Genomic DNA, 23069 nt, shown 5'->3' on the forward strand with positions numbered 1-23069 from the left:
TCCGGAGACAGCAATCCTCCCCACCAGTTACCTTGGGACTTCTACTCCTTGTGATTAATTAATATTTCTTTGATCATAACATAGGATTACTGTCATGTTGATATTTGAACACGAAGTTGGAGTGTCTCCGTGTCGTGATGGAGTTGCTATAATGGGGATTTTACTGCGGTCCAATCGAAGGGCTTTGTGGTTAGAGAATACGCTCTGTGTGATTTCCATCCATCCTTTTACGTTTGTTGAAACTTATTCTATACTAGTTTATATATGTTTGTTTTTGTTTTGTAGTGGTGACTCTACCATATGAACTTGAAAAGAGTGGCCCTTCTAAAATCATTGGGGACAGTGCTCTACAAATGTCAGTTAGGTCAGTTTGGTTAAGTATGGTTCAAGTCTTCTAAATCTTAACTAATTTTCTATTTGTCCTGTCAATTACCGAGAAAGGAAGGCTGAAATCTCCAACTACAGTTGGGAATTTTTGTAATTCTTCTCGTGGTTCCGTTAGTTTTTACCTCATATATTTTGAAACTTTGTTATTAGATACAAACACACTTAGTTTTCCTACTAAGTCTTGATGAACTGATTATGAAATGACCTGGTGGCAGGAAGAATTCTAAGATGATCCACAGAATTTCCTTCCTCTTTGGTATATGTGACCTGAATAATCTCCAGGATTGTTAACGTGATAGATTTTAGTCCCGGGATCAATTTATGTTATACTGGCCCCATTGTCCTTTAATCTCCTGGAGAGATTATCCGTATAGTCTTGACCTGATCACATGAAAGCAGAGTTTTCTCCAGCTAGTCGCAGAAGACGAGTTGGACATTTGAAGCATGAGGGGGATTCAATTCCATGTTGTTGGCTTTTGGATGGAGGGTACCGTATGTCAAGGGATGAGGTAACTTCAAGGAACCAAGAGTGACCCCTGGCTTATAGCTGGCAAACAAATGGGGAACTCACTTATACAACCACAAGGAATTGAATTCTTCCAACAAAAGTGATCTTTGAAGCAGATTCCGCACCCCCCCCGCCCAAGATCTTCCAGATGAAAACCCAACCTGGCTGATACCTATTCAGCCTTGTGACACCCTGACCTGACAACTCAGTCATGCCATGCTGGATTCCTACTATACAGAATGGGAACTAATACGTGGGTGTTACTTTAAGCTGCTAGGCTTATGTTAATTTGTTATGCAACAATAGAAAAGCTGATACAGACCTTCTTTATCTCTGGCCATACCCATTATTCTGAAGTTTGCTTTCTCTGATATTTATATAGTCACTCCAGGTTTTGTATGATTATGTTTGCAAGCTATTTATATCTCTTTCCATCCCTTTAGTTTGGTTGTTTTTTTCATAGATCAAGTGTTTCTTATAGTCATCATATTGTTGGGTTTTGTTTTTTAATTCACTCTGACAATCTCTGCCTTATAATTCTGTGTTTTCATTCATTTACATTTAGCTTAATTACACACATGGTCTGGCTTATTTCTACCATCTTGCTATTACCTTTCTCTTTGTTTCATCTGAGTTTTCTCTTTTTCTCCTTTTCTGCCTTCTTTTGCTTTATTTGTGGTTTTTTTTTTTCATATATCATTTTGTTTCCTTTATTGCTAGTTGTGGCTTTTTAATTATTTTTCTGTGGTTGTTCTATGTCTTATAATATCCATCTTTAACTTATTACATTACACCTCCAAAGAATATTATACTTAATATTGCAACTGTAAACCTGTCATTTGTGCTTTGTCATACATTTTACTCCCGCAAACGTAAATCCTACAATGCATTGTTAGTATTTTAAATTAGTTAAGTATGCTTTAAAGAAATTATAAAAAATGAGAAAATTTATTTAAGTCACATATTTGCCATTTCTGGGGTGTGTGTGTGTGTGTGTGTGTGTGTGTAGGTCCTTCAAGAAGGAACCATTTTTTTCCGATTGAAAACTTTCATTAATATTTCTTGTAGTACAGTAGTGCTGGAGACAAATAATTTCACCTTTGCGTTTGTCTGAAAATGTCTTTATTTCATCTCCATTTAAAAAATGACCTTTTTATTTTGGGACAAACTTAGATTTACGGAACAGTTGCAAAGATAATACAGAAAATTCTCATAAGCCCCTCACCATTTCCTCACTTATTAACATCTTAACTTTACCATGGTGCATTTGCCAAAATTAGGACCAACATTGATACATTTCTATTAATTGAACTCCAGAACTTTCCCCATAAATATCCTCTTTCTGTTTCAGGATCCTGTCTAGGATACTACACTGCACTTAGGAATCATGTATCCTTGGTCTCCTCTGGTCTGTGATAGTTTCTTAGTCTTTCCTTGTTTTTCATGACCTTTGAGGTATTGAAGAGTATTGGTCAGGTATTTTATACAATGGTCTTCAATTTGGGTTTTTTTTCCTCTTTTTTTAATTGAAAAAAATTTTTAATGTTTACTTATATTTTGAGAGAGAGAGAGAGAGAGAGTATGAGCAGGGGAGGGGCAGAGACAAATCAAGACAGAATCTGAAGCAGGCTACAGGCTCTGAGTTGTCGGGTTCAAACTCATGAGCTGTGAGATCAGGACCAGAGCTGAAGTCGGACGCCTAACTGACTGAGCCACCCAGGCGCTGCGCCCCTCCCCAACCTTGTTTTATTAAAGTTTATTTACTTTTGAGAGAGACAGAGAGAGCATGAGTGGGAGAGGAACAGACAGAGAGGGAGGGAGAAAGAATCCCAAGCAGGGTCTGCACCACCAGCACCGAGCCCGATGTAGGGCTTGAACTCATGAAACCATGAGATTGTGACCTGAGCCAAAACCAAGAGTCGGATGCCCAACCGATTGAGTGCCCTAATTTTTTAAAGTTTATTTATTTAAGCAATCTCTACACCCAACATGGGACTCAAACTCATGACCTGGAGATCAAGAGCTACATGCTCTGCCGACTGAACCAGCCAGGCACCCAGAATTTGGGCTTTTCTGATGTTTTTCTCAAAGTTAGATTGGAGTTACGGGTTTTTTAGAAGGAAAACCAGAGATGAGGTGCCCTTCTCATCATCCCCTACATGGAGGTACATAATGTCCTGGTGGTGTTAGCCTTGATCACTTGGTTAGGGTGATATTTGCTAGGTGTCTTCATGGTATAGTTAATATTTCTCCCCTTCCATAGTTTATTCTTTAGAAACGATTCACTAAATCAAGGGAGACAGAAATTAAATTCCACCTGTTGGTGTGAAGGAAAAAAGAAAAATGTATATGTATGAATTATTGTGTCAAGAATATTTGGGGGCGCCTGGGTGGCTCAGTCGGTTGAGCGTCCGACTTCGGCTCAGGTCATGATCTCTCAGTCCGTGAGTTCAAGCCCCGTGTCGGGCTCTGTGCTGACAGCTCAGAGCCTGAGCCACCTTCGGATTCTGTGTCTCCCTCTTTCTCTGACCCTCCCCCATTCATGCTGTCTCTCCCTGTCTCAAAAATAAAATAAACATTAAAAAAAAAAGAATATTTGTTTCTTCCCATTTGTTTATATATTTATCAATCATTTATTTATATCAGTATGGACTCATGTATATTTGCTTTGTATTTTGGGTTATAATCCAATACTGTTACTTATTTTATTGCTCCAATTGTTCCAGAGTTTGGCAGCTGGGGACTCTTTCAGGATGGTTCCTACATCCCTTTGATATGCCCCCATCCTTTTTGTTTTTTGAGCATTTTCTTACTTTTTGGTACACAAGATGCTCCTTTCTTATATTTTTTTCCACCCCGGTCCTAGAACCAGCCATTTCTCCAAGATGCCTGTTTTGTTTTATTTCAATTTGAAAATGTTATATGAAACCAACACCTGGGCACTGGGCTTGTTCATTACTACTGGGATGTCATTGGTTTTAGGTCCTCTCAGCAGACAGAACTATATATATATACACACTAACTCATAAATACAAATATATCTACACCTGTTTCTGCATCTATGTATGTATGTGTGTATATACATGCATGTATATATGTATATATACATACATGTATATACATGTGTACATATGCACATATACATATATACATGTACGTACATACATACATGTACATATGTATATATACATGTATGTACATGTGTATATATGTATATATACATACATGTATATACGTAACACAGCCATGAGTTCAAATACATAATACATACATGAGTTTGTATTGATGTCGCTGATTCCGGATCAGTACTACGGGTTTCATTTTAGCCACCTTTTCTTTCTTTTCTGTCACTTCCTTCTCCAATGCTGAGAAACCTGGCTCCCACCATTCCTTTACTTATTCATCTTCCATATACATATAAGGCAATTTCAGAATTGTGAAGCTGTACTCCAATAAGAAACAAATTTGCCAACTAGAATGCAGTTTAAATGTACAGTTTCTTTTGTCGTTAGCCTTAAAACTTCCAGTCAGATTGCAGTTTCCAAAGTTGCTGAGGTCAGCTCCTTTTCTACCCATACCCTCAAGTGTGGTTATATCACACATTTGTAATGCAATTGGATTTGTTTGTCATGCTTTACATTCCATCCTGGGATTCCCCCAACATCCTCATTAATCTAAATCTATAATCGCTATCATGATTACTGTAGTGTTACAGTAATAGTAAGCCTTGAAATCAGATAACTTTTTTTCCTGAAATTGTTTGGCTATTCTAATCGCTTTGTCTTTTCATGTGAATTTTAGAGTAAGCTTAAAACCTACGAAAATTTGGCTGGGATTTTGATTGGGACTGCATTGAATCTATAGACCATGTTTGGTAGAATTAGTATCTTAACAATATTGAGTCTTCCAAAACATGAGCATGGTATATCTTTCTATTTATTCGGATCTTTTATTTCTTTCATCAATATTTTTTTGGTTTTCCACATACAGATCTTGCACATATTTTGCTAGATTTAATACCTCAGTCCTTTTGGGGGGTATTGTGAATGGTATTGTTTTGTTTTAATTTCAGGTTCCAGGTGTTTATCGCTTGGATATAGGAATACCGTTGACTCCTGTATGTTAACCTTGTGCCTTGTAACATTACTAAACTCATTTCTTGGTTCTAGGAATGTTTTTGTAGATTCTATGGGATTTTCTGCATACATACCCATGTTGCCTATGACTAAAGACCATTTTAGTTATTCCTTTTTAACCTGCATACCATTTGTTTGTTTGTTTGTTTGTTTGTTTGCCTTTGCACTAGCTAGGAATTCAAGCACAATGTTGAAAAGGTGTGATAAAAACGACATTCTTGCCTTGTGCCAGATCTCAGAAGGAAAGCATTCAATCTCTTGCCATTAAGTATGATGTTAGATGTAGGAGTTTTGTAGATACCGTTTATTAGGTTCAAGAAGTTTTCTTCTATTTCTACTTTCCTTGAGAGTCTTTTTAACGTGAGTCAATTTTGAATTTTGTCAAAATATTTTTCTGCATCTACAAATATGGTCATATGATTCTTCTCATTTACCCTATTAATATAGTGAGCTATACTGATTGATTTTTGAATATTGATTCAGCTTCACATTCCTAATATGAACCCTACTTAGTCATATGTAATATGTATTGATTATATATTTGTATATTGATGGATCCAATTTGCTAATATTTTGTTAAAGATTCATGTCTAATTCATGAGAGATGTTAGTCTATAATTGTTTGTTTGTTTGTTTGTTTTTGGTAATGTCTTTGTCTGATTTTTGTATTTAGGGTAATGCAGGTCTTATAAAATAAGTTGGGAAGTTCCTTCCTTTTGTATTTTGAAAAGAGTGTACAAAGTTAGTGTTATTTCTTCCTTAAGTATTTAGTGGAATTCATAGTAAAACCATCTTGTCATGGAATTTTGCAGAGGAGGAGGAGTTTTTAACTACAAACTTATTCTCTTTAATGGGGTTATGAGAACTATTATCTATTCCTTCTGTAGTGAGTTTTGGTAATTTGTGTCTTTCAAGTAAATAATCCATTATATAAAAGCTTTTGAATTTAGGGGCATAGAGTTGTTTGTAACATTGCCTTATTATCCTTCAAATATGAATGGTATCTCTCTTCTTTTATTCCTAACATTGGTAATTTTAATCTTCTCTCTTTTTTTTCATGGTTAACCATGCTAACGTTTGGTTCTTTTTTTTTTTTTTTTTTTTTTTTTTTTAATATTAGCACATAGGATGGAAGGGACACATTTCTTCACATCTACTTTTTAAAAATTTTATTTATTTTGAAAGAGACAGAGAGAGAGCATGAGCAGGGGAAGGGCAGAGAGAGAAGGACAGAGAGAATCCCAAGCAGGCTCTGCACTGTCAGCACAGAGCCTGACTCAGGGCTTGAACTCATGAACTGTGAGACCATGACTTGAGCTGAAATCAAAAGTCAGAAGCTTAACCAACTGAGCCACCCAAGCTCCCCTAATATTTGCTTCTTAATAGAGAGGAGGACATGTAGGTACTACCAACATGCCTAGAAAATGATGGTATGCAGTGAATTGAAGCACTGACCTAAGAACATCTATAGATTTTCGACTCTCAGTGAAAAATTGGATTTCTTGGTATCAGGCGGTGTAGGCCTATTAATCTGGGGACCCCTATCTCCAGATGGATGATGAGTTAATGTTCAAGCATAATTCCTTCAAACCTGAGTTACTATAGTTGCATCGATAGGTGGGTCCCCTTAGACATGGATCTTGTGATAAGGGATTCATTAATGGTTTGAAGTCCTAGAAACTTGCTGAAGAGCTCATTCTTTGAGATAGTTGAAAGCTGTTTTGGGGGGAACATCAATGGAGTAAATAAGTCTGTGGCCATACTGATCAGGAAGAAAAGAAAGACACAAATTAACAATATCAGGAATGAATGAGGGCTATCACTTAGCTCCTATTAAAAGGATATGACATTTATGAGAAAATGTATGCCAGTAAATTTGCCAATGATACAAACTACCAAAGCCCATTCAAGAAGAAATAGGTAACTTGAATGGTCCTATATCTATTAAAGAAATTGAATTTGTAGATTAAATATCTACCCTTCCTACAAATAAATTCACCAACCAATTCACTCTCCAGGCCAAGATAACTTTACTGATGAATTCTACCAACAATTTAAGGGAGAAAATACCAACTCTATACTTTTTTTCTTCCAGAAAACAGAAGGAAGAAACATTTCCTAACTCATGTTGTTAGGCCATCATTACCTTGATAACAGAACTGGACAAAGACATTACAAGAAAAGAAAACTAAATGCCAATAGCTTTCGTGAAGATAGTCACAAACATTCTTAATGTAAGTTTAGCAAATCAAGCCCAAATGAAATGATACATCATCAGCATTTATTTAAGAAAAATATGTCCACACAAAGCCTACCCCCAAATGGAAAGAACCCAAATGTCCAGATGATTGGTTAAATGAATAAATGAACAGATACTTTGATGGCTATGTAATTGATTCCACAAAATGGAATACTATTCAGCTCTAAAAGGAACAAATTATCAGTACACACAACAACATGGATGGATCTCAGAATCATGCTGGGTGAAAGAAATCATGCAAAAAAATCATGTACATACTACACAATTCCATTTATATAAAATTCTAGAAAAGTTTATATAAAATTAAACTAAAAGTAGAATTCTAGAACTTTTCCGTCAACCTGTAGTGTTAGAAATTGGGTCAGTGATTGCCTGGGGATGGGGGGGTGGTGGCAGATAGGAGATGGTGGAAGGGAAATAAATGGATTACAAATGAGCAGGAGGAAATTTTCAGGATAATGGTGATTTCAGGGGTCTATATGTATGTCAAACTTCATGAAATTATATGCTTTAAATATTTGTGGTTTGTTGTACATTGGTTGTATTTCAATAAAGTGGTGAAAAACTCATCCCCTTCCCACCACCCCCCCCCCAAAAAAAAAAAAGAAAATAGGAGGAATGACTGAGGAAAGCTTTGAAATAGACTCAGTCTCTGCTAGTCTCCCATCCTCAGGGCCACCCACTTGCCTAGTTCTCATTCTTGGATTTCCTAGAGCCTCGATCCTCTCTCTAATTTTAACTCTATATCTTAGCTTTTATTTCGTATTGCTGTATCAGCAGTTTATGGGGTTAAAACTTGGAAAGGGCACTTCTTTTCCTTAAGCCCCTGTGGTGTCCCTGGTTGTCCCTCTGCCATGTCTAAAGCCAAGATCACTCCCAGAGTCAGCTTTTGTTTTCTCTATACATCCTGCATTTAGTCGCTACCCCCATAGGCGGAGGCCCTTCCGCTGCCTCTCTTACGAAGCCAAAAGTCCAGGGGGAGCAGGAACTGGCAATCTGTTTACTTTCTTCGTGTCTCTAAGTTTTTAGCCTTGAAATTCCATCCTTGGATTGCAGAAGTGTGAAGACAGTCTCACCTCTGAAGATGGTCCAGGCCCCTTACATCCAGGGCTTTGGGCCCCATCTCTTTTGAGGGGTTGGCAGAAGACCTCTTATCCTACATAATCAATTTTCCTTTTCTTTTTCTTTCTTTCTTTCTTTCTTTTTTTTTTTTTTTCCAGGAATCACTTTAACCAATTCCACAGCCTCCAGCTGTTTCATCTTGAGAGCAGAGAGTGCTACACTCGTAGCAGGCAGTCCTGCCGGGTGCAATTTGTGGCTTCACAGCTCTGAAAATTACAGTCATTTACAGTCCTCTCCATTAGTGCCCTGACCCCATCCAGCTATGTCTGCATGTTTTTGGTTCCCGATGCCTAAAGCTTCTTGCTGCTTTACTACCTGATCTCTCCAAGCTGCAAGTTTTCCTTTCCCATTTCCAGGAGGCCTTCTGATCTGTAGACCCGCTCAATAGTGAGACCATAGGGGTCACCTTTGTTTGTTTTCTCTTATTGGGTTCGCTAATTCGTCTATTACAAACCTGTAGTTTTCTGGAGTTAGTTTCCTGATAGGAAGAGGTTACCAGTGAATTTTGATTCTTCCCGAAGTCCTGATACTTAAACTAGTTCTGTCTACTTCTCTTCCACAGGCTGGGTGATTCTGCTTCCGACGTCTCCCACCATCGGTCTGACATCAGATGGTGTGGCTCCCCTTCTGTGAGTCTCACTATTTATCCACCTGTCCAGGCTGGCCCAGGGGCTTAAGGGAGGACTGCGGCCTCGCAAGCTGATCTCAGCAGCCACTCAAGGCGAGCCAGGGATGCTTTAATAGGGTTGTTCTGGAACATCAGTGTGAGGTGCTGTCACTGGGAGGGTCTGTTGACACTTAGATTGCTGGGCCCCATCCCCAGAGTTGCTGATTTACGGGGACAAAGTATTTGTATTACACCAAGTCCCAGCTGGCGCTGATTTCCTGCCGGTCATACTCTGAGAATGACCGCTTTAGTCCATTCTTACAATTGCCCAGAGCCCTCCTTGACAGGACGCCCAAGTGTCCCTATTCATCGTCCCTTTGTTATTGGCTGCTGGTTTTAGCCCCACACCTGTCCTTTCTGCTCATCCCTGGGCTTAGTTCTCCCAGTCGTCTTCTATTCTAAGCCCTTTGACCTGCCTTGGGGGCTCTTTTTGCTCCAGGTCATCCAGATAGGATCCCTTCTCTTGCCCAGCCTCTCAGCGTTCCAAATCCAATACCAAAACCTTTAGCCACCTTGCAGGCGGTGTCCAGACCAACTTTTACCTAGTCCCAACCCCAAAACCTCCTGGCCGTATTTGCCCAAATGATTTCCCCTCAATCATTGCCTTGCCTTGAAAGTAACCAGTTGGTATCTGTGGATTTCATGCTGATAGCTCTGGACTTCTCCCTCTTAAAGCTACCACTTCAAGTCATTATTGTGGGCAACAAGAAGGAGGCTCCCTGAATTTTTTTTTTTTTTTTGGCCATTATTTCTCTATCAATGGCACATTTCAAATGCACCTTTTGAGAGGCTAGGGGATAGGCAAGCGTATCCCAGTTTCTGCTCCTAACAAATTTCTCTCATCCTCTCTATTAAATCCATCGCGCGTCTCATCACCTACCCTAACCCAGAAACAACGAAAATACCTTCCTTCTTCCTATTTTCATTTTTGAAAGCAGTTAAATCTCTATTTGTCCTTGTAAGTACATCTCTTTCATGTAGTCTAGTCTGGTTTCTAAGATTTCAACCATTCTAAGTAGTGCCTTTTTTTTTTTTTTTCTTTCTCCCTTAAGCCCCTGTTATTTTTCTATTTGCCATTTCTACGCTAAGACTGTCTCCAGGGCAACGGTCCTCTGCTTACTAGCAGGTCCTCTCAGCTCCTGCCCCCCTTTGCAAAGGCCCCTTCACTCTTTATGTGCAAATTGGATTTCCAGAACCTAATGCTCCAGGTGCAGGCTGATTGTGTTTCTTCCTTTTTTTTTTTTTTTTTTTTTTTGCCTTTGGATTTGTAATTACTTAATTTCTTCATCCACCTCAGTCCAAGAATCTATACATCCAATTTAATTCTCCCACTCGACTCCACCCCTTCTCATTTCCTGTACTTTATAAGATCCACCGTGATAGTCAAGATTTATTGATTAGGATTTCCAAAGGGCCCCCACCCAGAAGAGACAGGAGTTAGCCAGTGGTCAAACTGTAGAAGTCCAGCTGATTTCCATGAGCTGGTTTTTCCCTGTCTCTCTTTCTTTCTTTTTTCGTTGAAATATAATTGATACATACGATCGTGTGAGGTGTAAAACACGTAGGTCTGATACATTTATACATGGCAATATGATTACTGCCATAGTGTTAGCTAATCCCTCTGTCTTTTAAGAAAGTCCTCCTACGGGTAATTTTCATTTCATCCAAGAATGCATGAAAGGAGGGACCCACCTTGTTGCTTCACCAGTTCCCACTCTCTCGGAATGATGTGATCTGTGTTAAAGTTTTTTTTTTTTTTCTTTTCTGCCTTGTGATGATGGATAAGGGTGGGGGGGAGGGGAGAGGGAAAAGACCAGGTGCCAACTAACGGTCCTTTTCTAGGGAAGGAATGTCATTTCCATTTTGTCCTTACTTTCCTGGTGTGAAAACGTCCTTATTTTGATGACCCTTTGTTGCCCTCCCATATTTCATGAAACCTGTGAATTCAAAACCTCTGGGTTCCATCTCTTTCCTCCACCGATTCTGAAGCCGAAAGCTGGCTCACTGGAGCTCGTTGTTTGGAGGCGAACTTCCCCTGACCCCAGAAATGAATCTGCTTCTCCAAGAACACTAGATTCCTACTCCACCAAGAGACGCTAATCCAGACCCTGAGCCAGGGCAGGATCCCATACTTTCCGCATGAGATGTTACCCAGGAATGCAGCTGCTTTCAGGGTTTGCATGAGCAGTGCTGAACCTCCGTCCCTAATGCTTAGCCTCGCATCGGTTCTGCCAACCCCTCCAGATGGTAGTTCTGTCCTCAAACTCCCAAAGTTTTGAATTCTGAATCCTTGCCTGGTTTCCTCTTCTGGAAAGTGTCTGGACACTGTAAAAAAAAACCCCAAGAACATCCCTTATCCCCAGCCCTTATGCCTTAAAGAAGTATTTTTCAAAATTTTCCACTAAAGCTTTCCTAACAGCAGGAAAGATTGAATTCACGCAAAGCAGAGAATGAGCGGCAGCCCAAAGGGTTTCTTGCAAGCAAGACATCTTTATTTTATTTTCGTGCAATTCTTGCGCTCCGCTTCATAATGCATCTGAATTTGTGTTAATAACAAAGTGTTTAAAATGATTTACCATCAGGTGAAATTGGCCTGATACTTTAGAAGCACGGCGTCTTCATTGTGGAGCTCGAATGCTGGTGGTGGCACATAGGAGCCACCCCACAAGGGTTTCAGCCATCCCTGTCCCCCAGAATGGTCATGTGGTCCAATTTAACCCACCCTCAGCTTGACTCAGAAATCCTTTTTTCGTCCCTAGTCAACTTCCTATACCATTTCCTTCGAGGGACCACACCAGTACCCCTTTCTACAAATTACTTTCTGTTTTGGCAAGGAAAGTAGTCCTCTTGGATGGCATCTTCCTTCGCTCCTCTCTAGTCCAGCTCATAGAAACATGCTACTATCTTAGCTGAGGCTGCTGTAACAAATACCATAGCAGACATTTAGTTCTCACAGTTCTGGAGGCTGGGAAGTCCAAGATCAAGGTCCTGGGAGACTCGGTGTCCGGTGAGGGCCCACTTCTTGCCTTGTAGATGGCCACCTTCTCGCTGTATTCTTACATGGTGGAGGGGGAGAGAGGGAGAGGAAGAGGGAGAGAGAGGGAGAGAGAGGGATCTAATCTCTTTGTCTTCTTATGAGGAAACTAATCCCACTATGGAAGCTCCACCCTCGTGATCTCATCTAAACCGAATTACCTCCCCAAGGCCCCACCTTCTAATATCATCACATTGGGGGTTAATATTTCAACATATGACTTTTGGGTAGGCACATTCAGTTCATACCAGCAGGCCAAGGAATGCCTCTCTCCTCCTTTATACTGTGCTCTGTTAAGAGAGCACCAAAGAATATTGCCTTGGGTTCAGTTATTCTAAAGATTAGAAACAAAATAACTCCCCTCCCCCACTGGCTAATCCCAAAAGCAGCACACTGTAGTAGTCATCTGGGGCTTTTGTTCGCCAAGCCAGTTTTATTCTGATGTCGGATCCCCTTTTTTTCTTTCTTCTCCTACTGGGAACTGATCCTCAATGTAGGGCTGAGCTAAGACCACCCTGCCCTTACTCAACACCATGCATGGTCCCATGACCCAGGTGTCGCTGTCATGGTCCCAGTGTTCAGGGAAGGACATGTGTCCTAAACTGGATCATTAAGACTTGGCCCAGGACTTTTTCCTGGTGTGTCTTTTCCTCCGGAGTTGCTAAGCCAGTAGGCTGCTCTGTCATCATCAAAGGGGGGAAGGCAGTCTCAGAATGAAGCCAACACCGAGAAAAGAAGGGCCGATAGTTGAGGAAAGCCTCATTCTCAACAAATTCATTGAAGTACCTGGATTCCGCTCTGACTCTACCCCGGACCACATAGACACGTGAACCAATAAATCCCTCCTTTTCTTAAGTTAGCTTGAGTTGGGTTTCTATCACCAGCAATCACAAGACTCCTCATATAGAAGTCTCTTTGTTAAAAAAATAAAACCTTATGGAAGTGTATAGCAAAATGAAATCAAAAGGGAAAGTCTTTTGTGATCTCATCCCTGTTATTAAGAACTGGGGGCAGCCTGGGTAGCTCAGTAGGTTGAGCGTGGGAATTCGGCTCAAGTCATGATCTCACAGTTCATGGGTTCGAGCCCCGCATGAGGCTCTGTGCTGACAGCTCAGAGCCCGGAGCCTGCTTCGGATTCTGTGTCTCCCTCTCTCCCTGCCCCTCCCCTGCTTACGCTCTGTCTCTCTCTCTTCCAAAAATAAAATAAAACATTAAAAAAAAATTATAAGAGGGGTGCCTGGGCGGCTCAGCCGGTTGAGCGTTTGACTTCGGCTCAGGTCATGATTTCACAGTTTGTGAGTTCGAGCCGCGCATCGGGCTCTGTGCTGACAGCCCAGAGCTGGAGCCTGCTTCAGATTCTGTGTCCCTCTCTCTCTCTGCCCCTCCCCACTCATGCTCTGTCTGTCTCTCTCTCTCAAGAATAAACATTAAAAAAATTATAAGACAATTTCATGTACATTCTTCCAGACTTGTTCTAAACTTACGCAAAGTATTATCTTTATATCATTTCAAAAATCAGCTTTATTGAGGTATAGTTTATATACAATAATATTCAGTAAGTTTAAGTGTATATTGTATACACCTATTCACTATCATCACAACCAAGACGCAGACCATTTCCAACATCCCAAGAAGTTTTCTGGGCCACCTCTGCAATTAATTCCCTCTCCTGATCCCCTGGTCTCTGACCCCAACTGATTTGCTTTCTATCTGTAGATACTATAGTTTTTCCCTTTTTGAATTTTATGGAAATGGAATCACATGGGTTGTAGTCTTTTGTATCTGGCTTCTTTCATTTAGCATGTGTTTTTTAAGAAACATCTACATTGTTGCACATATCAGTAATTCATTCCTTTTTATTGTGGAGTATTCAATTGAATGGATATTCCATAATTTATCTATTTACAAGTTGAAGGACACTTCTAGATTTGACTGTTGCAAATAAAATTGCTCTGAACATTCAACAAGACTTTGTGTGAACATACACTTCCATTTCTCTTGAGTAGACACCCAGTATCAGAGTTATTGTGTCCTATTTTAAGGATATGCTTAGTGTTACGTGAATCAGTTGGTTTTGCAAAGAGGTTATACCATTTTGCATTCTCGCCGGCCATGTATGAGAGTTTTGGTTGTTCCACATCCTTGTCAACATTTGGTATTGTCCATCTTTTTAATTTTAGTCACTTGGCTGGGCCTGAAGTAGTATTTCATTGTAATTTTAGTTTGTGTTTCCCTAATGATGCATGATGTTAGGCATCTTTTCATGTGCTCGTTGGCCATTCATATATCTTCTTTGGTGAAGTGTCTGTTCATATCTTTTGCTCATTTTTAAATCAAGTTGTTTTCTTATCGAGTTGCAGAATTCTTTAGGTAAGTTGGATACAAATCGTTTACAAGTCATATGTATTGTAAATACTTTCAATCTGTGACTTTTCATTTTCATCACAGTGTCTTTTGAGAACAAGTTTTTAATTTTGATGAAATCCGATTTATCATTTTTTGTTATATTTTACATTTTTATGTCCTAGTTAAGAATATTTTGCTTAACCAAAGTCCACTAAGAGTTTTTTCTTATGTTTTCTTCCAGAACTATTATAGTTATAGTTCTTATAATATTTAGATCTGTGGTCCATTTTAAATATGTTTTTAATATGGACTGTCGTTCATTTTCAATTAAATTTCCTAAGTAATGTAAAGTAAGAGTCCAGGTGTTTTTTTCTTCCCCCCTCACGTGTGTGTGTTTTGTATGTGGATAGCCAATAGAATTCTGTTCTGTTACAGTACTATTTTCTGAAAATATTATCCTTTCACTATTGAAGTGCCCTAGCAACTTCACTGAAAATTAAATAATCATACACATGTGGGTCTATTTCTAGACTCTGTATTCTGTTACAATCCCGCACATGTCTATTTTTATACCTACATCACCTTGATTAATATAGCTTTAGAGTAAGTCTTGAAATAAGATAATGTAAGTGCCCTAACTTTGTTCTTTATTTTAAAAATTGTTTCAGCTATCCTAAATCCTACCAAAATGAGCATTCCACATAAACTTTAGAGTCAGCTTGTTATTTTCTCTAAAAAAGTCTGCTTAGATTTATTATGATTGTGTCAGATATATGGATCACTTTAGGGAGAACTGATATTTTAACAATATTGAGTTTTCTAATCTATGAACATCATATAACTCTTCACTTATTTAGATCTTCCTTAATTTTTCTCAGTAACGATTTCAGTATAGAGACATTGTGATATTTTATTTATTTTATACCCAAGTACTTCATATTTTTGGATGTTATTGTAAATGGTATTTACTGTAAATAGTATGCTTCTAATTGTTCATTGCTAGTAAATAGACATAAAGATAATTTCATATATTAACCTTGTATTCTACAATCTTAATACATTCGCTTCTTGATTCTGGTAGCTTTTTATTTTATTTTATATTTTTAACTTTTTTAAAGTTTATTTATGTATTTTGAGAGAGAGAGAGAGAGAATGCATGTGTGCAAGTTGTGGGGGGAGAGAGGGAGAGAGGGAGAGAGAGAAAATCCCAAGCAGGCTCCACACTGTCAGCACATAGCCCAACACGGGGCTTGAACTCACAAACCAGGAGATCATGACCTGAGCCAAAATCAAGAGTCGAATGCTTAACCAACTGAGCCACCCAGGCACCCTGGTTCTGGTAGCTTTTAAATAGTTTCTTTACTACTTTCAAAGTATACGATCATGTTGTATATAAATAGAGGCAGTTTTACTTATTCCTTTTCAATGTGTGTGACTTTATTTTTTCTTGCATCATTTCACTGCCTAGGGCCTCCAGTGCAATGCTGAATGGAAATGTGAAGAGTAGACATCCTAGCCTCGTTCTCTATATTAGTAGGGAAGGCATTGAAAATAATGGTAGAGACGGGTTTTTCTTTTTTGGCGTTGAGGAAGTTCCCTTCCATCCTCATTTGCTAAGATTTTTTTTTTTTATCAAGAATGGAGTTTGAATTTTGTCAAATGCTTTCTACATTAATTGAGACAATTTTTCTTTTTCAGTCTGTTATTGTGGTGAGTTACACTGATTGATTTCGTTTTTAATGCTTATTTATTTTTGAGAGAGAGAGAGAGAGAGAGAGAGAGAGAGAGACAGAGCATGAGCAGGGGAGGGGCAGAGAGAGAGAGGGAGACACAGAATCGGAAGCAGGCTCCAGGCTCCCAGCTATCAGCATAGAGCCCGATGAGGGGTCGAACCCATGAAATGTGAGATCATGACCCGAGCCAAAGTCAGACACTCAACCGACTGAGCCACCCAGGTGCCCCTACACTGATTGATTTTTGACTATTAAAACAATTTTATATTCCTGGGATAAACCCCATTTAGCCATGATGTGTTATTCATTTTATGTACTGTTAGAGTCAGCTTGCCAAAGATTTGTTAAGGTTTTCTGCATCTGTGTTCACGAGGATATAGGTATGTAGTTTTCTTGAAATGCCTTCATCTGGTTTTGGTAGCAGAATAATGCTGGCCTTGTAAAATGAATTGGGAATGTCCCTGTTTTATTTCTAGAATACTTTGCATAAAATTGGGATTATTTCTTCCTGAAATATTTGGTAGCATTTGCCAGTGAAGTCACCCAGGCTTGGAGTTTTCTTTGTGGGAAGGTTTTTAATCACGAGTCCGATTTATTTGGTAGATAAAAGGATATTCAGTTGATCTCTTTCTTCCTGAATGATCTTTGGTATTTTTCGTGGAATTTGTCTATTTCATTGAAGTGGTTGGATTTATCATCATAAAGTTGTTTATAATATTTCCTTTTCATCTTTCTAATGTCTGAGGATTTGTATTCTGTCCTCTTTCATTCCTGATATTGGTAAGTTTGGCTTCTTGTTCTTTCCCCTGATTAGTCTAGCTAGAGTTTCATTAATTGTATTGATCTTTTCAAAGGATTAGGTTTTATTTTCATTGATTTTCTCTATTGTTTTCTGGTTTCTATTTCATTGATTTTGCTCTTCATTATTTCCTTCTTGCTATTTAGTTGGTTTTACTTTGCTCTTCTTTGTATAGTTTCTTAAGGTAAAAGATTAGATTTTTGATTTGAGACATTTCTTCTTGTTAAATATAATCATTCATTGCTATAAATTTCCTTCTTTGCACAGCTTTAGCTGTATCCCACAAATTTTGATATGTTGTGTTTTCATTTCTATTCAGTTCAAATATTTAATACTTTCTCTTGTGATTTATTATTTTGCCCATGAATTATTGAGAAGTCTAGTGTTTAATAGCCAAATATTTAAGGATTTCCATATATTTTTCCAGTATTGATTTATAATTTAGTTCCATTGTGGTCAGAGAACTAAATGTCATATGAATTCAATCCTTTTAAATTTATTGAGACCTGTTTTATGGTCCAGAATATGATCTATCTTGGTGAATATTTCATGTTCAGTTAAAAAGACTATGTGTTCTACTTTTGTTGGATGGAGTTTTCTTTAAATGGCACTTAGTTCAAGTTGATTGATAGTGTTGTTCAAATGTTCTATGCTCTCATTCTCGATTTCCTCTATAAATTATTGAGAGAGGAATATGCAAATTTCCAGTTATAATTGAGGATTTGTCTATTTCTCCTCTAAGTTGCATCAGTTTTTGCTTCAGTTATTTTGAAGCTCTGTGACCATATGCACACACATTTAGAATTTTTTTTTGATGAATCAATCCCCTCTCATTATTATGAAATTCTTCTTAATCTCCAGTAATATTCCTTCTTCCAAAGTATTTTTTAATATACATATATTGTTAGCTACTTCAGATTTTTAAATGAATTTTTTTTTGGTATACACCTTTTCTTCTTTTCAGTTTTTAGTAACAACTTGATTGAGATATAACTACTTACCATACACTTTGCCTATTTAAAATATACAATTCAAGGGCACCTCGGTGAGTCAGTTGGTTAAGTATCTGACTCTTGATTTGGTTTTAGGTCATGATTTCACCATTGTGGGATCAAGCCAAGCCCTGCGTTGGGCTCAGCACTGGCCATGGAGCCTGCTTGAGATTCTCTCTCTCCTCCAACTTGGGTGTGCTCTCTCTCTCTCTCTCTATCTCTCAAAAAAAAAAAATTAAAATATACAGTTCAGTGGTTTTTTGCTTATTCAAAGAGTTGTGTAACCATCACCACTATCAATTTTAGGATATATTCACTACCTCCCCCAAAAACTCTTTCCCCATTGGCAATCATTCCTATTCCCCCACTCCTTCCCAACCCTAGGCAATCGTTAATCTACCTTCTGTCTCAACAGATTTGCCTATTCTGGACGTTTTATAGAAATGGAATCATACAGTATGTGGCCTTTTATCTGGCATCTTTCACTTAACATTAAGATTCATCCATGTTGTATCAAGTATTTGTACTTTGATCATTTTTATTGCTAAATATTGTTCCATTGTGTCATATACCACATCTTATTTATCCATGAATCAGTTGATGGACATTTGAGTTACTTGTATGAACTCGGTGGCTTTGCATTGAAGGACGTGAACATCTCTGACAAGCATAATGTTGTGGGACAGACACAGGGGGAACGGGGGTTACCGATGGGCAGTAAACCCTTCTACAGTTGTAAAACCTCTGTGTTCTGCCCCCCTCTCCATCCCCCTTTCTCTCCCTTCCCTCTCTCGCTTTTTGAGAAATGAACCAGCCAGAGATGAGTAAGTAATGGATCTGACTTTATTCATGCCTAATCTCTCCAACTTCCTTACCATGCTACATTCCCTACTGTTCAAACACAGAAGAGAAAGTCTCTGAAATACCAGCCTAAATTCAACGAAAACCTTTTCAAATAAATAATTTCATTCAACTGAAGGACTTCCAGTAGATGAAAGAACATAGTATGGCATCCAGGACTCTCACACCAGGCTGTCTTTTAGCTACTGCCAAAAACAAGGGGCTGTTTCATTTGGAAGTTTTCCTTGTTCTCATTTTAAGGTAAAGCTTTACTCTTCCTTGCAGGCTGTGGGGTTTCTAATATTATCTCAAAGTGAACTGTGGAAACCAGTGATCCTCCAAGGTAGGCAACAGGGGCCGGGACAGTACTCTCCGGTTGACTCTGTCCAGGGACAATCCGAGTTTGATTTCTGCTGTACCATTGGTGGTGAAGACTCCTGCTTTCTATACAGCTGGTACCAACATGGTGAAGGGAAAGAATGAACTCGCAGGCATGGGAGAATGAGACTCCCCAGGAGTGCTCTGGGCAGCCCTGGATTCCCACAGAGCACAGCAGAGCCCTGCCCAGTGGCCCATGTGATAAACCACAGGCTGCGACTTTTCATGATGGGGAAAGAAGGAAGAAGAAAGGAAAGTCTGTGCATTCTTTTAACTGCTGTGGCTGATAAGGGATTTTAAAAGAAGTTTCATATCTGGGTTTCACAATTTATCCTTGCATTTACTGCTTGTTCAGATGCTCTCTGCTCCTTATCTGGACTATAGAGATAGCTTCCAAGTCAGTGTCTCTTCTTTCAGGATCCTTATTTTCCTCCAGTCCTTCTCTTGACAGTGAAAGACTTCAGTCCTGACCCCACCCTTCCTTAAGTCATAAAAGTCATGTTTGTTGACACGATGGAAGTGGAAAGTAAAAACTTAGAGCACCCCTCTAGCGACCCCCACACATACCCATTTCTCTCCTCACTTGCATTTAGGGGTCAGGCAGGAAACAATTTAGAGAATCAAAGGGTGGAAGAGAATCGAGAGTTAAGAGGACTGTATGGGAGCCCTTCCTAAGGCATTCAAATTGAAATTTTAAACAAAAAACCCCAATAAACAAATCTCCCTGTGGACCAAATTTGTCCCTAATCTGCCAGTTTGTCACATCTAGGTCTTTCCAGGCATTTCTAATCCATATATACAAATATATCAATATTGTAAATATATATATAGATATTTAAATATATAATACATGGATGTTTTTATATAAGTAGGATTATAATAGACATACGGTTTGAACCTTGCTTTTCATGTACATCGAGAAGCTTTAGGTGTTAGATAGCCTCGTAAGTTGCACCTATAGATGGACATTTAGCTTGTTTTCAGTTGAAAAAATTTTTCCCAAATAATGCACCATTGTTCATCCTTGAACACATGTCAAGGAATATACACATAGGATAAATTTGGCAAAGTGGAATTGCAGGGTCAATTTCGATAGCTGTTGCCAAAATGTCCTCCAAAAAAAGTTGTATATATTTAATTCTACCAACAGTGTTCCTCTGTTTAATGTTTAGCTTTTTCTTCTGTACATGTCTCATTAGTTATTCCCATCAGAATAGCTGCCCTCATTTCACTGGTCCAGAGTGAACTACCCACAGAAAGTTTCTTTACTCTGTTTATTGAAGAAAAGGAGGAACATAAATATGTTTTGCCTACGTATAAAGTTAATGGCCTGTGGTAAAGAATGTAGACTTTTAAGCAGCCTTCCATGTTGTTTGGCTTAGGAAACACTGGGTTAGTGTGCTAGACCCCTGGCATGGGTTTGGAGGAAAGAGGTGGGCCTTCTGAGGCAATGCCTGCCAAGCTGGATGACGGCCCCTGCTGCCTAGCCCTTCCTTCTAGCTAAAGGCACGCATCACCATGTCTGTGCCCAACTGTCTCTCCTCTGCTAGGGAGGGGCTGGAGCCTGGGGGATGGGAATGTACTTTTCCCTCATGGAGCCTTGATCATCCCAGTTGGACTTCCAGGTGGGGTTGGAACCTCCTTGGAGTACAGGGCCACACCATCATCAGCTTCAGTCACCTCTTTCTCCCTCATGCGTACTCTCATGTCAACTTGGTGAAAGCCTTGTTCTTTCGCCCAGCGGTTAAGGCCCCATTCCTGTGCCGGTGGCAAAAGGATGCTTAGAATAGTGAGCAAACTTCGAATGTTAGAGATTTGGAGAAATAGAACCTTTAGTCGTACAAGATTTGCTGACAAAATGTTTCTGCAGAAGTCAGGTGGTGGTGCCCCAGTTCTAGCAACTCGCGCCTTCCTCGGTCATGTGATCTCCGGGTGCCATCTTGTTTTCCTGCCCCTCCCCCTATTCCCTGGCAGATACTTGCCCCCTTCCCTCTGGGGATGCCCTTGGACTTTTGCTCATAGCTGTATTATTCATTCATCACCTTGCTCGTTATCAGCTTATGTGCTTATCTGTAACACTGGATTGAGAGCTATTGAAGATTTTACCAGTAACAATCTTAATAGCAATAGCAATAATGTAGTGCTTCCTGTGTGCCGGGCACTCTTTGAAGTGCTTTACAGATGTGAACTTATTTAGACCTCATGCGTCCCTCACAATATCTTGATATCCTCATCTCCAGTAACTTCTTGAGCGTTCAGATGGTGACTCTTTCAATTTAGATCTCTCCTTTCCCACTTGTCCGAAAGGGGTTTTGAAAAAATGTACTTATTATTGGTGTACAATAGATCAGTCCCCTGCAAAAATATATTCATAACATTCATATAATAAGAACAGATTATACAGAATAACAGCAGGGTTGTTTTCTCATTTCGCCTGACATCCAAGGGTATTTATCTTGCCTTCTACCCCATTAGTTTAAATTAGGACAATGTATTTCCATCCAGTAGAGTAGAATAGTTGTGTGTTTTCCCTTTACAAAGTAAATTAACTCTGTACGCATGAATACTTTAAAAAAATGATTTGAGATTTTTCAAATATCAGTTCCACAAACTTTTTGACGAGTAAACATAAGCAAGCATATCTGGATTCAAATCCTGGCTCCACAACCTACCAGCTCAGCCACCTTGGGCAAGCTCCTTCATGGTTCGAAGCCTCAGTTTTCTCATTGGTAACATTAGGATAACAGTTCTTATATGTTAGATTTAAATAATATAATGTATATAAGGAGTTTGGCACAGACTTTGGCACATAGTGATCAACAAATGTGTGCTTTATGCATTCTTATCATTATTCTAAGATGCTGGGTCGGCACAAGGGAGTCAGAAATAAACAAGATGCTGTCCCTGTCCTCAAGGAGCTCAGCAATGGGGCAGGAGAGACGAGACAGCTATGGAAGTGTCATTACAATAGTGTGATGAGTGCCACCGTGGAAGGGTGTGCAAGGGACAACAGATGTCATAAAGGGGAGAGTGATTGTGTCTGTGGGAAGGTTTAAGGAAAGGCTTGCTAGAGGGTATGGCTACTAAGTTGAGCCGTGAGGGATGAATTTTTCAGGTAGTAAAGTGGGGAAATTATATTTGGGAGGGGGAAAGAACATGTGTACCTGGAGAACACGGAGAAAGGAAACCTACGGGGTTTGGAGGAACTACAATTAGTAATTTTGGTTAGACGATGAAGTTTCGGGTGGTGGGAAAGGTGGGAAGGGCAAGAGGGAAGATTCTAGAGGAGGGACCGGATTTTGAGGTGTTTTGCATGCCGAGCTAAAGAGTTTGCATTTCGCGTTGGCAACAGGGAGTGGGGAAAGGGTTTTAGGAAAAATCCCTGGCAGGTGTGAGAATGATGGATGGGAAAGGTGTGATGGTGGAGGCCTAGAAACTAATTAGGAGGCATTGGTCCAGGTGAGAGATAATAAGGCCTGAATAAGGGCAAACAGTAGTGGGAGCGGAGGGGAGCCAGATGAAGTCAAGAGACCCTTGGGAGGTAAGACGGAAAGGAGGGGGAAGGGAGGAACTCGCTGGCATCCATCCCCAGAGGTGCTGGGCTCTTTACCCTCATTCCGTTATGCCACAGGTATGGGTGACTGTGTGTGAGAGACTGGGGTAGATGGTAACGCCATTCACCAAGACAGAGAATGTAGGAGGAAGCACAGGCTCTGGGGAGTCAGTTGGTAGTGTGGGAAAAAGGAAATGGAGAAAGGGTCGCGAACGTAGCCCCTTTTCCGTATCCGATGTTTGTGCACCGTTCATGTGAAGATGAACGCAAGGCAGGCAAATACAGGCATCTAGAGTTGGGGGTGGAGGACGGGG

Source organism: Panthera onca, chromosome A2 (genome assembly GCF_046562875.1).
Source record: "Panthera onca isolate mPanOnc1 chromosome A2, mPanOnc1 haplotype 2, whole genome shotgun sequence".
Lineage (NCBI taxonomy): Eukaryota > Metazoa > Chordata > Mammalia > Carnivora > Felidae > Panthera > Panthera onca.